The sequence below is a fragment of the Peromyscus maniculatus genome, chromosome 1 (assembly GCF_049852395.1).
Source record: "Peromyscus maniculatus bairdii isolate BWxNUB_F1_BW_parent chromosome 1, HU_Pman_BW_mat_3.1, whole genome shotgun sequence".
Taxonomy (NCBI): domain Eukaryota; kingdom Metazoa; phylum Chordata; class Mammalia; order Rodentia; family Cricetidae; genus Peromyscus; species Peromyscus maniculatus.
The window spans coordinates 112,408,993-112,425,754 of record NC_134852.1 but is presented as its reverse complement, the minus strand read 5'-3'; the positions used below and the strand labels follow the sequence as shown (position 1 = coordinate 112,425,754).

At 41.5% G+C, this 16,762-nt stretch overlaps 1 pseudogene; it reads left to right on the top strand.

The window, feature by feature from the left end:
- The first annotated feature begins 2,757 nt into the window (after window positions 1-2,757).
- LOC143270220 (T-cell ecto-ADP-ribosyltransferase 1 pseudogene) lies at window positions 2,758-3,536 on the top strand (annotated as a pseudogene).
- Window positions 3,537-16,762: the final 13,226 nt, after the last annotated feature.

Here is a 16,762-nt window from a genome sequence, read left to right as displayed (position 1 = left end):
CTCTTGCAGTGGGATCAAAGTTCAGTTCCAACACCCATGCCAGGCAGCCCACAAGTGCCTGAAACTTCAGCTCTGGCCTCAGAGCACATCTATACTCAGGTGCATATAACCTCCAACCCCAGGACATTCATGCATACACACTAGAAAAAACAAAAATAATAATTCTTTTCTTTTAAGCAAATTTTGTCAAAATTAACAAAGAAGCTCATTAGAAATGTTAAACTCACGACTTTGAAACTGGGTTCCAGAAGTCTCTGTTGGTAACAAGTTTACAGAAAACTGCTTATACTACCAAAGTTTAGGAGCCTTTTTGGGTAAGCAGCAGGATGCCAAATGGCTCAGGCTGTATACAATGCTTGTGTTTATATGCTGCCCAGACAGAGCTTAATTTCCCTTTGTTTGTGTCTTCAGAGTCCCATTATATCCTAATGTGGTGGGACTTAGGATACCCTGCCTCCATTTTCAAGGGCTTATAGGTGTGTGGTGCCATAACTGGTTATCTAGGAGGACTTTAAGAATTTAAGGAAGGATATCTTATGTAGCAGAATATAGTTATTTTACAATAATTAATAATTTTCAAAAGTTGAGGATGTACAGAAGGTGGGAACCTTCACTGCAGTGCTGAACTCCTAGGTCTGTTGTTTCTACAGTGTCCCCTAAAAGCTCAGGGCAGGAGAAGCCAAGCTGTGGAGGAGCTGGGAGTCCCAGCCTTCCCAAGAGCAACTAGTCAGCCACAGCATGCAGCTCCATTCTGCCATTCTCAAGGTGTGGGGAGAGGATTATCTTGCCAGCTAAGTCAAAATTCTGTGGACAGTAACACAACAGCTTAGATAAGTGTGGGGAAGAGTTTTCATGATTTTCTAAAAGCCATAGGTAGGAATGAATGGATGGGTCCACAGCAACAAGGGTGACCTCCCTTCTCACTCCTTGACTTGTTCTTCAGTGTATACTTAGTATATCCACCCCTCAAAGAGTAGTGAAAACATTATATTCTCATAAGATATAAGTAGTAATAAGGCAGCTTGTGTTAATCTGCTTCCTTCCTTTGTTTTTCTCTTCCTTTTGTGTGTGTGTACACAGACATGTGTGGGCATATTTACTGGTGTGGCACATACATGTTTGGGAACATGCACATGTGTGAGCATATCTATTTGTGTGGGTACATGCATGTAGAAGTCAGAGGACAATCTCTGGTGTCATTTCTCAGGGACCATCCACCATTTTTGTAAAGACAGGGTCTCTCACAGGCCTGGGACTCACCAAGTAGGCTGGTTTGGCTGTCCAGTGAATCTTGGGGATCTCAGGGACCAATCTCTCTCCACCACCTGGTGCTGGAATACAAGTGCATGTCATCACACCTCCTTTTCCCCTGTGGGTTCTTGGGATCAAACTCAGGTCTTTGTTTGCAAGGCAAGTTCTTTACCCACTGAGCTTTCTCCTCAGTTTGTGTTTATTACTATCACAAAATGCTTGATGATGGAAAGTTTATAAAGTAAAGGTGCTTATTCAGTTCACAGTCTGATAGCTGGAAAGTCTAAATATCATGAAAGTGCTGGCTGGCTAGGGTTTTCCTGGCTGAATCACAATCTTCTCTATCACAAAGTCAGGGAAGACATTGCCATGTGCAGAAGGGAACACATGGCAAGAGAGGAAGCCAGAGAGGTTCTGGGGCCAGACTGGCTCTTGCAGGAACTGAGTAGGATCCCACTTTCATTGTCCAGTATTTGCTTGCAGATGTTCTTGAAGTTGAATATAACATCTCTTCTAGACTCAAAAGTTCACATGTTCCTCCCGACTTGGTTTTTCACCCATCAGGTAATATTCTCAACCCACACTCTGTTGACCTTGCTTTCCCCTGCCCACGTCTTTGTGATATTACTATTTCCAGGCTTGAGTATGCAGTCAGAGGATGGAAGACAGCACAAATCTTGAAGAAGTAATGTAGATGTAGCCAACCGTCTTATTAAATAAGAAACACAGAGCCAATGTAATGATGAAAGCCCAAGAGGTCAGAGCTAAGAGCCTTACCCTTCCTGCTTCAGCTATCCTCTCCAGCCAAGAGACCTACTTCCTGTGTTTTTGTCTTTATATAGACTTTCTGTTCTGCCTTCTCATTGGTTGTAAACCCAACCACATGATCGCCTCATCACTGTCTGTCTGTACAGACCTCCAGGTCTTCTATGGTTGGTATTGAGATTAAAGGCATGTGTCTCCAATGCTGGCTGTATCCTTGAACACACAGAGATCTACTTAGCTCTGCCTACCAAGTGCAGGGATTAAAGGCATGCACCACTACTGCCCAGCTTTTACTATGGCTCTAATAGCTCTGACCCCTGGGCAACTTTATTTATTAACATTCAAATAAAATCACATTTCAGTACAAATAAAATATCACCATAAAATAATGTAAAAATAATATCAGTAAGGGGGAGATTGTGTGTGGCTCAATGTGAACAAAACACAATGATATACGTTTATGAAAATGTCATAATGAGGCCTGCTTTTTTTGTATGCTGACTAAACATTGGATTGAATAAAGAAGGAAAAATGTATCTGCAAATACAAAAGAATCAGAGATCTCAGTCTTACATTTCTGCATTCCTTATGACGTCCATAGTGAGACTGTGTTCATGCATGTGCCATGTGTGAGGATGGCATATGCTACATCTCATGCTGTAGGCTCAAGACAGCACCCAGCACATGCTGATAACTTAGCAAATTTATCGAGCAACAAAGAACTCTACTTCTCTCTTTCAGATGACAGGCCTGACTGAGCCTTCCAACCTGGACATGGCTCCCAATGCATTTGATGATCAGTATGAGGGCTGTGTTGAAGATATGGAGAGAAAAGCACCACAGTTGTTACAAGAAGACTTCAACACAGTAGGCAATTAAAACTTGAGTAGGTAAAGGCAGAGAAGAAATTGAAGGGGATTAAAAAAAGACAATGAGCAATCCCAAAGGTTTTCAAGATGTCCATGGAATGGCTTTAGTGGCCTACAGTGGGACAATACATGAAGATTTTAAAGGAACAGTTATAGAATTAAAAACAAATCCTGGTAACTTCCATTACAAGGCCTACCATCACTGCCTAACAAGAGCTCTTCAGCTTCTGTGTAGCAATAATTGTTACAATGTTTACCGAGGCATCAAGAACAAGTTACCTTACACTGTGGAGGTGTCTTTATGATTTGGGCAGTTCGCTTATTCATCTTTGGAAGAGATGGTAGCTCTTTATGGTTTTGGTCATGTTCATGGGACACTGTTTATCATCAAAACCTGCTTGGGTGTTCATATAAAATCATTTTTTTCACAAACCTGAACAAGAGGAGATGCAAATTTTAGGCTATGAAGTATATCACAATGTCACTGTAACATCAAGTGGAAAGAGGAATGACAAAATTTTTCTGCACTCCCCCCAAAGAGAGAAGAGCAACTTCAATTGCTTCTATTGTGGTTCTACCAACAACAGTCATTTCAGCAGCTCAGGTGAGTCTGGGTCGGTGTTAGAAGTGGAGCTGGTGGGGACATCATGAAATGGAAGAGGGGGTGCTCCCTACCAGAAGACACCTGGTAGACCATGCACATGGCAAAGATGCCTAGAATGATGAAGGGTAGCATTGGTAAAGCCAAGGAGCACACACCTCAGTGAAGGTGTTTCAGAAATGGTTGAACACAGTGAGCGACTTCAGGAAAATGCTACTACCAGGTTTAGGCTTATAAGGAGTGAAAAGTGCCATCAGCGGATATTTATCCTTTCAAACTAAAACTTTCCTGTGTTTGGGATCTCTATGGCTGTATACCCATTATTCCTTGTGGCTTGGGTTCTCTCTTCATCCCTTGACCACATGTCTCAATCTATGAAAGCAAAGACACCATCAATTTTAGTTTGGTAATTACTTTTCAAGGCATAGTTCAAATATCATTTATCATAGCAGTCCTTCCTTAATACTTTCAGAGAAAAATTACTGTGTCATGCTCTCTGTCATAGGTTTGGGGCCAGACTCCATGGTAATCTGGTTCAAACATCTAGCTTTGTGACTCTTGGCAAGTTACCAGATATCTGTGCCTCAGTTTCCCTATTTGAATCACACAGACCCAAATGACAAATATTCTTGTAATATTGTTTTGAGAATTAAAAGAGAGGAATTCAAGATGTATTACTTGGCATGTAGATATCAATCGACAAACGCTTTTTGTTTTTAACGATGAAGACCCATGTGCACATGTCAGACATCTGATCCAAACTCATAATGGAGTAGGTCTTGACATTCACAGGAAAATCAATTGCTTACAGTCTAGAGACCTTGTCTCCTACTGCCCACTACTCAGGATCTGCACAGTGTCTGGATTACTTACTTACATTCAGGCCTCACTAAATGCTGTCCTAGGAAGTTAAGTTTGAGTGAGAGGCCAGGGAGAACCTGAAATAAGTTACAGTTAGAATACTAAGTACAGAATGATCTTAGATCTAATTAGCTCTGACACTCTAGGGTGTCTGGAAACATGGGAAGTCTTTGGGGCAGGAAGTGGAACTACAGAAGCAATCACAGAGGCTTTATGCATCTATATAGAGAAAATTTGAATTTATATCAAGCCCAAGGAAAACATGACCACTCTAATCAGGTCCACAGTACAACAAGACAGATATTTGGCACCCAAATGTCCAACACCCACATCCACACAAGACCTGAGAATGCTTTAAAAAAGATTTCAAGCACACAAAACCAGAGATGAGCATGGACCTAGTCTCACAATCTCATGCCAGCTGCAGTGCAGAGATGTGTCTCCTGGCAGCTGTTTGCAGGATGGAGCCATCTGCTAGCTACCATGCTTTACTGCCATACACTAAGCTGAGAAGTGCCAGTGACTAACATAGCAGCTTAAGGTTTGTCTTAAGCGATCAAATAAAAGAAAACATAGATGCTCCGTAAAGACAGATCCAGACCAAAATAAAAAAATCCCTCCAAATGAGTTACAGTGTGTTAAAAAATACACATAGGCTTGGCTGGGAGGAAAAAAGGGTATATACAGTCATTGATTAAAAAATAGTTTAAAAATAATATAGTTCTTTAAAAAGGAGTAAAGTAAACAATAATAAAACTATAATAAGTCAGGTAAAGATGAAAATACACAGAGAGTCTGGATACTGTATGTTATTGTGTTGTATTTGAATTTTTTTGACTGCTGAAGAAGGAGTGTTAGTTGGTCATAGACATTGTATTATGAAAGCTGCTAGATTAAACCAACCTACATATTTTAAAAGTATCTTGACTTCAAAATGGAAGTCAGAAGATGTGTTGCTTTGGGAGTGAGGTGATGCTTTTATTTCACAGGAAATGAGAGGCTGTGGACTCATACCAGGTTAAAGATGATCAGGTTTGATTAAGGAAGACACCCCCTGAAAGCCTGGCCATAGACATAAAGAAATAAGTGTAAAAAAAACTACAAAGCATGTAATGTATATTTTACCTGCTCAAATTTAGTTTGAAGTCTGTTTTATTAGACATTAGGACAGCTACACCAGCTTGCTTCTTAGGTCCATTTGCTTGGAAAGCCTTTTCCCAGCCCTTTACTCTGAGGTAGTGTCTGTCTTTGAAGTTAAGGTGTGTTTCTTGTATGTAGCAGAAGGATGGATCCTGTTTTCTTATCCACTCTGTTAGTCTGTGTCTTTTTATAGGTGAATTGAGACCATTGATATTGATGGATATTAATGACCAGTGATAGTTAATTTCTGTTTATTTTTTGTGGTCATGTTGCGTTTTCCTTCTTTGGTGTTTGTTGGTGTGGGATTATCTATTGCCTGAGTCTTCATGGGTGTGTTTAACTTTTTTAGATTGGATTTTTCCTTCTAGTGCTTTCTGTAGGGCTGGATTTGTGGATAGTATTGTTTAAATCTGGTTTTATCATGGAATATTTTGTTTACTTTGTCTATGGTGATTGATAATTTTGCTGGGTATAATAGTCTGGGTTGGCTTCCGTGGTCTCTTAGTATCTGCATAACATTTGTCAAGGACCTTCTAGCTTTCATAGTCTCTATTGAAGTCTGGTGTTATTCTGATGGGTCTGTCTTTATATGATACTTGATATATATATTTCCTTTGCGGCTCTTAATATTTTTTCTTTGTTCTGTATGTTTTGTGTTTTGATTATTATGTGATGAGGGGATGTTTTTTGGATCCAGCCTATTTGCTGTTCTGTAAGCTTCTTGTATCTTCATAGGTATTTTTTTTTTTAGGTTAGGAAAGTTTTCTTCTATGATTGTGTTGAGTATATTTTCTGTGCCTTTGAGTTGGTATTCTTCTCCTTCTTCTATCCCTATTATTCTTTTTTTTCCTTTTATTTTATTTTACAATACCATTCAGTTCTACATATCAGCCATGGATTCCCTTGTTCTCCCCTCTCCTGCGTCCCTCCCCTTCCCCCCAGCCCACTCCCCATTCCCACCTCCTCCAGGGCAAAGCCTCCCCTGAGGACTGAGATCAACCTAGTAGACTCAGTCCAGGCAGGTCCAGTCCCCTCCTCCCAGACTGAGCCAAGCATCCCTGCATAAGCCCCAGGTTTCAAACAGCCAACTCATGCAATGAGCACAGGACCCGGTATCACTGCCTTGATGCCAAGAGGAGTTTCTCCCGCCCCCTTTTCTGTTCTCATTGAGAGTGCCAAGCTCCTTCAGCCTTCTGCCTTGTGTCGTAAGTGAAGAATTTGTGAACAGTCCACACAACATGTTGGGGCACACGAATTAGAGCAGCCAACCTGCACTGGCATTTATGATGCTGTGCATTGAGCAGCTTTGGAGGTGGGTAGCCATCCTAGCTCCTAGAGGATCGTAAGGGAAGTTCTTGCCCAGGGTCCTTGACTGGTATCCCTATTATTCTTAGATTTGGTCTTTTCATGGTGTCCCAAATTTCTTGGATGTTTTGTATTATGACTTTTTTGTCTCTAGTGTTTTCTTTAACTGATGAATCTATTTTCTCTATTGTGTCTTCAGTGTCAGAGATTCTCTGTTCCATCTCTTGCATTCAGTTGGTTATGCTTGCTTCTGTAGTTCCTGTTCATTTAGTCAGGATTTCTATTTCCAGCATTCCCTCAGTTTGTGTTTTCTTTATTGTCTCAATTGCAATTTTCAAATCTTGAATTGTTTCCATCATCTGTTTAATTATTTTTTCTTGGCTTTCTTTGATTTCTTCCATTTTTTTGTTTGTTTTTTCTTCCATTTCTTTAAAGGAATTTTTTATTTCCTCTTTAAGGGAGTTTTTTAATTTCCTCTTTAAGGGCCTCTATCATTTTCTTAAAATTATTTTTAGGATTCATTTCTTCTGTTTCTTCTGTCTTGGTGTGTTCAAGTCTTGCAGGTGTAGAATCGCTAGGTTCTGATGTTGTCATATAGGTCTTTATGTTGTTACCTGTATTTTTGCACTGGTGTCTACTCATCTCTTCCTCTGCTCGGTGCAGGCAGTATCTGTGACTGAAGGTGCCTTTCTTGTTATAATTGTTAGTCTTGGTCCACTAGGAGGTCTTGGTTAAATCGGTGCTGTTTGGCTCTATTTCTCTGGGAGCAGCTTAGTCTAATCTTTATTACAACCTCCTCTCTGCCACCACTCTGCCTGCCTCTGCCACTGCTCTCACCTGCTCAAATATAAAACAAAAAATCACCTTTAACTGACCTGTGTGCACCACATATTCTATACTTGTAATGTATGTTACCTTTGGAAGTTTATGTGTTTTCAGAAAAAGGGGACCAAACACCAACAAAAACATGAGGCCCAGGTATTCCTACATCTCAGAGTGCCTCTGTTGCAGTTGTGAGTTCTGCATCCACAACAGCTTCAAGGCTGCTAGCTGAGATGATCTAGCCTCACAAACTATTACAGCCAAGACCTAGCAATTATCCTGATTTTCTCAAGGTTTCCCCAAATGTATTAACACCCTCAGACAAGAGGAAGCAGTCTAGAGAATATACCATCCACATTCCTAATAGGTGGGATGGATGGTTTTTTGGTTATTCAATGGTTTATGGATGTTTGTTATCATTTGGGGGAGGGTGGTTGCAAATTATTATTGGTCACGGCAAGGAAAAAAACTATGCAAGGGAGGATAGAATTAGGGATATTTTTTTAAAAGGGAGGGGATAGTATAGAAAATGGTAGATTATTGAATCTATTTTTAAACTAAAATAAAACTACTCGTCTTATACGGACCAATGGAATCGAATTGAAGACCCTGACATTAGTCCATGCACATATGAACACCTGGTTTTTGACAAAGGAGCCTAAACTATACAATGGAACAAAGAAAGTATCTTCAACAAATGGTGCTGGCATAACTAGATGTCAATATGTAAAAGATTACAAATAGATCCATATCTGTCACCATGCAGAAAACTCAAGTCCAAGTGGATCAAAGACCTAAACATAAATCCAGTTACACTAAACTAAATAGAAAAGAAAATAGGAAGCACTCTTGAACGCATTGGCACCGGAGACCATTTCCTAAATAAAACACCGACAGCACAGACCCTGAGCACAACAATTAATAAATGGAACCTCTCAAAACTGAGAAGCTTTTGCAGGGCAAAAGACACAGTCAATAAGACAAAAAGACGGCCAACAGATTGGGAAAAGATCTTCACCAACCCCACATCTGACAGAGGATTGATCTCCACAATATATAAAGAACTCAAGAAACTAGACATCAAAGTACTGAACAGTCCAATTAAAAAAATGGGCTAAAGAGCTAAACAGAGAATTCACAAAACAAGAACTACAAATGACTGAAAGACATTTAAAGAAATGCTCAACATCCTTAATCATCAGAGAAATGAAAATCAAAACGACTCTGAGATACCACCTTACACCTGTTAGAATGACTACGATCAAAAACACCAATGACAACCAATGTTGGAGAGGATGTGGAGCAAAGGGAACACTCCTCCACTGTTGGTGGGAATGTAAACTTGTACAACCACTGTGGAAATCAGTATGGCGGTTTCTCAGAAAATTAGGAATCAAAGTACTTCAAGACCCAGCCATCCCACTCTTGGGCATATACCCAAGGAATGCTGATTCATACCATAAAGATACATGCTCAGCTATGTTCATAGCAGCACTATTTGTAATAGCCAGAACCTGGAAACAACCTAGATGCCCATCAACGGAAGAATGGATGAAAAAAATGTGGTACATATACACAATGGAGTACTACTCAGCAGAGAAAAACAATGAAAGCATGAAATTTGCAGGTAAATGGACGGAACTAGAAAAAATCATCCTGAGTGAGGTAACCCAAACCCAGAAGGACAGTTATAGTATGTACTCACTCATAGGTGGATTCTAGATATAAAATAAAGAACAATCAGACCACAACCCATAGAACCATAGAGTCTATATATATAGCATGGAGGTCCCTAGGACGACTGTGGCTTATAATAAATTTCAGTTTTACTCAATTATTGAAAAAAAATAACCAAATGAATGGAAACACATGAACTATGAACCAAAGGCTGAGGGGCCCCCAGCTGGATCAGGCCCTCTGAATAGGTGAGACAGTTGATTGGCTTGATCAGTTTGGGAGGCAACTAGGCAGTGGGACCAAGTCCTGTGCTCATTGCATGAGTTGGCTGTTTGAAACCTGGAGCTTATGCAGGGACACTTGGCTCAGTCTGGGAGGAAAGGACTGGACCTCCCTGGACTGAGTCTACCAGGTTGATCGCAGTCCTCGGGGGGAGGACTTGTCCTGGAAGAGGTGGGAATGGAGGGTAGGCTGGGGGTAAGGGGAGGGGGGGGGGAGGGGGGGGGAATAGGGGAACCCATGGCAGATATATATATATATATATATATATATATATATATATATATATATATATATATATATATATATATATATATACTACTCGTCTTATTTCACATTGGTATGAATTTTTGTATATTGATACAAATTTAGGTTATTTTTTCTTATACTGTATATATGTTATTGCTATTATTAAAGATATTGTACTTACATAGCCCATTTTAAAATATAATGTGCAAGTAAGAAATACATATTAATAGCTAGTCATCTATAATAGTCAAACTTATAGTCATGTTAGGTATTTTTTCAAGGTCATAAATAAATATATTTAGATAGATAGATGGTCTTCAAACACTTCACAGACCTACAGAATATGGCATTCAATATGTTTAATAACCTAACACTTCTCTTGACAGTGAGACCTGTCTGCTCCTGGCAGCACCAATTTACTTCAAAGAAGACGCTGGTCATTGAAGAAACTCCATACAGAATTTACATTCTTTATTGCAAAAGCTAGCCATTTGAGAAAAGAAACTGCCCTTGCCTCAATTGCGGACAGTATACTGTCCAGACTGAATCAGGAACAAGCTAAAGAAAGTTACTCCCAAACTTTGCCAAGACAAGGTGGGACAGTCCTTCAAAGTTTCCTGCTTCAGAAAATGTCTGTCAGATATTCTATGCCTGTAGGCCAAAGATAGATGCTCCAATGTTATAGAAGAATTTTGGGTGACTGTCTAGGTATCCTGATGTCCCTGTCACTACATAACATTTCACCCTTCTGAGGTCATTGATGGAGTTAAAGACTAAATAATTAGACTTAAAGTTTTCCTTAGTTATAGCAAAAATATAAATTAGATATAAAACTTTAAACAGACAAAAATAAGATAAATAGTATTTTCTCTAAATTTGCCAAATACAAATGGACTGGATACTGTAAGTGTAATTCTTACTTAATAACTGTTTCTATTGTATATACTTTTATTTTGTTAAAGTTAAATCTTCCTTTTTAGTTAGACAAAAGGGAAAAATGTGAAATATTCCATCACATTGTGTGAATATGTCATTGTGATTGGTTTAATTAAGGAGTTGATTGTCCAATAGCTGGGCAGGTAAGGTTAGTTGAGAGAACCAGACTAAGGACACTGGGAAGAAGAAGGGTGAAATCTGAGGAGTCTAGATCCAGGTGCAGAAGAAGCAACATGGGAAGTTCACAGATGAGGTCAATGAGCCTCAGAGAGGACATAGATGAATGAAAATGGGTTATTTAAGCCTAAGCTACCGGCCAAGCATTTATAATTTATATAAGTCTCTGAGTGGTTATTAGGGAGTAGATGTCCAGACAGGAAAATTCTGCCTACAGATGCTGCCCATCTGGGCCAAATGGTTGATGTCCAGTCCAGGCAGGCTGAGAGCCACAGTTAGGTTCTAGTTCACAAAAGTTTGCACACAAAGAATACAAACTGCTGCAACAGTGGACTTTCAGAAGGTTCAAACCCAGAAACCTCTTCTTGGTTGAAGAAGGAGAAGCCTGTCGGACTCCCTAGAAGACCAGGAAGACTCCGGATAGGAAAGTCTTTTATCCCCAGTCAGTGTCTTAGAGCACAGGACCCTGGAAGTGGTGGGGATCCATCAGTTTGCTCACCTCCTGGTACTTGAGTACTTTAGGGATATTGAGGAAGCTAGAAGAGTCTCGCCAGGCATGCTGACCCCCTAGAGGCTACTCTCTTGGGTTTTGAGCTAGATGTAAAGTACTGAATGTTTAGAGGAGCTAATCCCTGTCTTGAGATTTCCCACATGAAACCTTCCTTTCTCCTCCCATCTACAGCAACCCTGCTGCTTGTGGTGCTACCTGGTCTCCTGGTCCAGATGCTGCCTCTTGCTGAGCTGTAGCCCTCTCCTGCCTGCAGTTCATGGGTCTGAGTGTTGAAGGGAGGCCCAGGGGCAAGAACTTGGTGGTGTTCTAAGGTCTGTGATAGAATGAAGTGTGCGATCATTTTGGGGTAGATCTACTTTAGCATTCACGACTTTCATATACACCCAAAAGCAATATACTGGGTCTGTGGATGAAATGTTATGCTCTGACCACACCTTGATTTCTGTGACTAGGTGTTTCTATAGGGTGTATTATTTGTTTGAGAAACCCTCCTAAGGTGTGAGGTCTGATGCTCACACATCCACATCTGAGAAAGTTCATGTTGTACATTTCTCACAGATGCTCCTGCAGGACAAATTGAATGGGTCAAAAATGTAAGGAGTGAATTGGATAAAGTCCACTCCCTACTCTACCTATCAGAAATACAGCCAACTATTTGAGCCCTGTCAAGTAACTTTACTAGCTCTGGTTATCTTAAGGACATGGATAAGCCCTTTAATTTTTAAAATTTTTTATCACTGTATTGCCTGGTGTGTGTGTGTGTGTGTGTATGTGTGTGTGTGTGTGTGTGTGTGTGTGTGTGTGTGTCTGTGTGTGTGTTCATGACTTGAAATGTGTTTAGGGGTCAGAGGGCAACTCTGTGTCATCAGTTCTCACCTTTCACATTTATTCAGGTTCCAGGGATCAAACTCAGGTTGTTAGTTTTGCACATCAAGCATTTTAACTGCTAAGCCATCTCAGCAACCCGGACAGGCCCATTTTGAGCCATATATGGATCAGGAAGTCTGTGTCCTGCACTCAACCTGAGTGGGTTTAGCCCAAGTGTATAAAGCTTCCCTTAATCCCCACATTATGGAGTAAGAGACCCCTGGGAAAAGACCATAGACTCAATTCAGATTAAAATTATAATTAGCTAAATGTATTGTAGCTGCTAGCACAACAACCGTCTCTGAGCAAAACCAGAGACTATTGAGCCAAGAGGGCTGGAGATGAGGGAAGGATTTTTAAATGTGAAAACCACAAGAAGGCCTTGAGTATCTGCACAAGTAACCAAGAGCTGTTTTGCTCTGTCAAGATTAGGTTGTCAAGGGAACCTAAGAATAGTCCTTGAGTGTCTGCATAAGCCAGTTACAAAAGCCATAAATGCAGGTAGTCATATCATATTGAAGGAGATGGTCATAGCTGCACATTCAGGGTTGGTGGGATGCTTAGTGAGTTGAGGTTACTGGGGTGTTGTCTTCCAGGTCCTGGAGTCAGAGTTAAATTATTATTAGGTATCATGAGGAATGCCTAACATAAAATGGAGGTTCTTTAGCCATTACACCATTCCCCACTGGCTGTAGACCATATGAATCAAATCATTGATAATTTTAGTAACAATTTTAGAGTTAGTTTGGAATCTCCATTGTACATAGAGACCTCAGAGTTTTGGGCAGGTAAATAGAATACATGGTTCCTGATACCATTGAAGGCCATGCAGATGCTCGAGGTCTGGGCCCCCACCTGGGGACATGTTGTTTTCCAAGGGCCACCTTGAAGCTGAAGGGAGCCAACTTGACAGGCCTATACAATCAACCAGGGCCATGGTGACATCTGGGTCTAAGAGGCTGCTGGGGACCATGTCTTGGTTTGTGGTCCTACTACAACCAGGGTTTATGTTGATGTCCTTGGATCCCATTTCCACCAAGGGCTACAAGGATGCCTGGCTTCTCATTTTCTTTGACTGTGCTAGGGTCTAAGGACATGCAGCTGCCATGCCCAACTGAGTGGTCTGAGCTGACACTCATGGCCTTGGAGAAATCTGAGCCAAGGCTGCTGCTGAGGGCCATGTGTGGGTGCATGGCCCACTGCAGCCAGGGTCACTGTCAGTGTCCATGGCTCAGGTTACTACCGAAGGCAGTGCATATGCCTGGGGTCTGGGCAGATACCAGAGACCTAGATCCACCATGGGGACCACGAAGATGGAGGGGTGAGGGTGTTTCTGCAATGCCATCTAGGGCCATGATGACACCCTGCATGAGCTGTGGCCAGGGGCCATGTCTGGGTCCATGGCCCTACTTCAGCTAGGATCTGTGTTGATTTCTGTGGTTCCTATTGTCATGGAGACTTCGAGACTGCTCAGAGTCTCCACCACCACCTGGGATCATGTTGGTGTCTGGCAACTCTGATGCTGCTGGGCCCATGTCAATCTGAGAGGCCTATGCTGCCACTTGGGGCCATGGGGACATCCAAGCCTAAGGTACTACTGACGGCCTGGGTCCATGGTCCTGCCACAGATGGGGTCTGTGTTGATGTCTGTCACTCGTGTTACTGTAGGAGCCCAAGTGAACGATGTGTTGAACGATGAGTTTAACAAAAGTGACTTGTTGTGCTGGCTCCTCTCCTCACTGGCCAGGGGAGAGCTGACTCCATCCTTATCTGGTCTTTGGATAACAGACCTCGATGACCCTGGCATGGGAAAGATGGCCCCATCCCTATCAGGAGAGCAGGCTCTCCATACTTTGGAAGATGGCCCTACCCCTCTACAAGCATGTGGGAGAGCTGGTCGCACTCCTCACTGGAGGGGAGAGGTCCCAGCAGCCTGGACTGGCCAGTCTGCAGCCAACCAGATACACATGCAGGGCTTTGAGCTCCCACATTCCAACATTGACCCCATCTATGACCTGCTGGAGTGTGGGAATGGACTGGTCCTGCAGAGCCATGACCACATGATCTACATTACTCGGGGCAACAGTGTGTGGGCAGTTTGTGTGGGGATCCAGTGTTGGTGTGCTGGAGGCCAAGAGAAAGCTGTTGGGTCAAAAGAGTATATTGCATGACAATCAGCAGCTCCCAAAGCCAGTGAGATGAATGAAGAGGCCATGGAGAGGCAAAGACAGAGGGCAGTGTTTAGTTTTGGTTTTGTATGGTTTTTTTTGTTTGTTTGTTTGTTTTTTGCTTTCTCTTGGGAAGAGTGTTCATGGTTCTGAGAGACAGACATTTATCAGACTGTGATTAATCCAAACCACAGAGGAGGCACACACACACACACAAATCTGCAGAGACCTGTGACCATGCCTAACAGTGACTTTACAAAGATGATTCCACATGGACTATGGTAAAGCCATTAAGCTGATTAACACCACGGAAAGATCAACTTTGGACTACAAACTGGTCAGGACAATTTTGAGATGGCTAGCTGAGATGATCCAGCCTGACAGACTACTTGAGCAAAGACTTGTGACAAGCCCTGAACTTTCCTATTATGCAGAGACTGGACAAATGATACAGGACTTGACAATTAACCCAAAAAAATTCTTTTCAAGATTCCTTAAAGATATCTTCACCCCTAGAAAGCAAAAAGAAAAAGAGAATAATATATGAGATAGATCATTGAATCTACTCTGAGAAAAAAGATAAAGAAATAATAGGATAAATAGGTAGATCACTGAATCTACACTGAAGAAAAAGGGGAAGATATAAAAATGACAAAAGGTAGACTACTGAATGTATTATGAAAAGAAAAAAAGAGAATATGGATATGATAAGGTAAAAAGGGAGATTATGGAATCTACTTTTAAAAAGGAACTACTTGTTTTAAATAAGATAAGTAATGAAAATTTTTTGGTCTGAGTTTATCAGACTGTTACTGGACTGGACATTGTTAATATATATAATGGAGTTTTTAATCTGAATCTGTCAAATGTTAATGGACTAGACATCATTAATGTAATCTTGACTGTGTATATTGTATATATTTACTGGATATAATTTTTCTTGTATTAGTTATAAGCTTTTAAAAATTTTAGACAAAAAGAGAGGAAATGTGGTATTGTATTCCCCCAAATATTGTGCATGCTAATAAACTTATCTGGGGTCAGAGACAGAGCAGCCACAATATTAAACATAAAGGATAGGCAGTGGTAGCACACGCCTTTAATCCTAGCATTTCAGAGGCAGAAATCCATGTGTTCAAGGATACAGACAGGCATAGTGACTCATCACGCCTTTAATCCTAGAAAGCAAGCCTTTAATCCCAGGGAGTGGTGGTAGAAAGCAGAAATGTATATAAGGTGTGAGAACCAGAAACTAGAAGCATTTGACCTGGTTAAGCATTTCTGGTTAAGCTTTCAGGCTTCGAGCAGCAGTTCAGCTGAGAGCCATTGGAATGAGGACTCAGAGGCTTCCAGCCTGAGGAAACAGGACCAGTTGGGGAATTGGGAAGGTGAGATAGCTGTGGCTTGTTCTATGTCTCTAATCTACCAGCATTCACCCCAACAACTGGCCTCAGATTTGATTTTATTAATAAGACTCTTTAAGATTCCTGCTACATCTTATTTTTATTATTTATTTATTTATTTTTTATTTTATCATTTAATTTCATTTTACATATCAGCTACAGATTCCCCTGTCCTCCCCCCTCCTGCACTTCCCCCCCAGCCCACCCCCATTCCCATCTCCTCCAGGGCAAAGACTCCCCTGGGGATTCAATTCAACCTGGTAGATTCAGTCCAGGCAGGTCCAGTCCCCTCCTCCCAGGCTGAGCTAAGTGTCCCTGCATAGGCCCCATGTTCCAAACAGCCAGCTCATGCACTGAGGACAGGTCCCGGTCCCACTGCCTGGGTGCTTCCCAAACAGTTCAAGCTAATCAACTGTCTCACTTATCCAGAGGGCCTGATCCAGTTGGGGGCTCCTCAGCTATTGGTTCATAGTTCATGTGTTTCCATTAGTTTGGCTATTTGTCCCTGTGCTTTTTCCAGTCTTGGTCACAACAATTCTCATTCATACAATCTCTCCTCTTTCTCACCAACTGGACTCCTGGAACTCCACCTGGGGCGTGGCAGTGGATCTTTGCATCAGCTTCCCTCAGTCATTGGATGAGATTTATAGCATGACAGTTAGGGTGTTTGGCCATCTTATGACCAGAGTAGGTCAGTTCAGGCTTTCTCTTGACCATTACGAGTAGTCCATTGTGGAGGTATCTTTGTAGATTTCTGGGGACCTCTCTAGCACTTTGCTTCTTCCTTTTCCCATTTGGTCTTCATTTATCATGGTCTCTTATTCCTTGTTCTCCCTCTCTGTTCTTGATCCAGCTGGGATCTCCTGCTCCCCTAAGCTCTC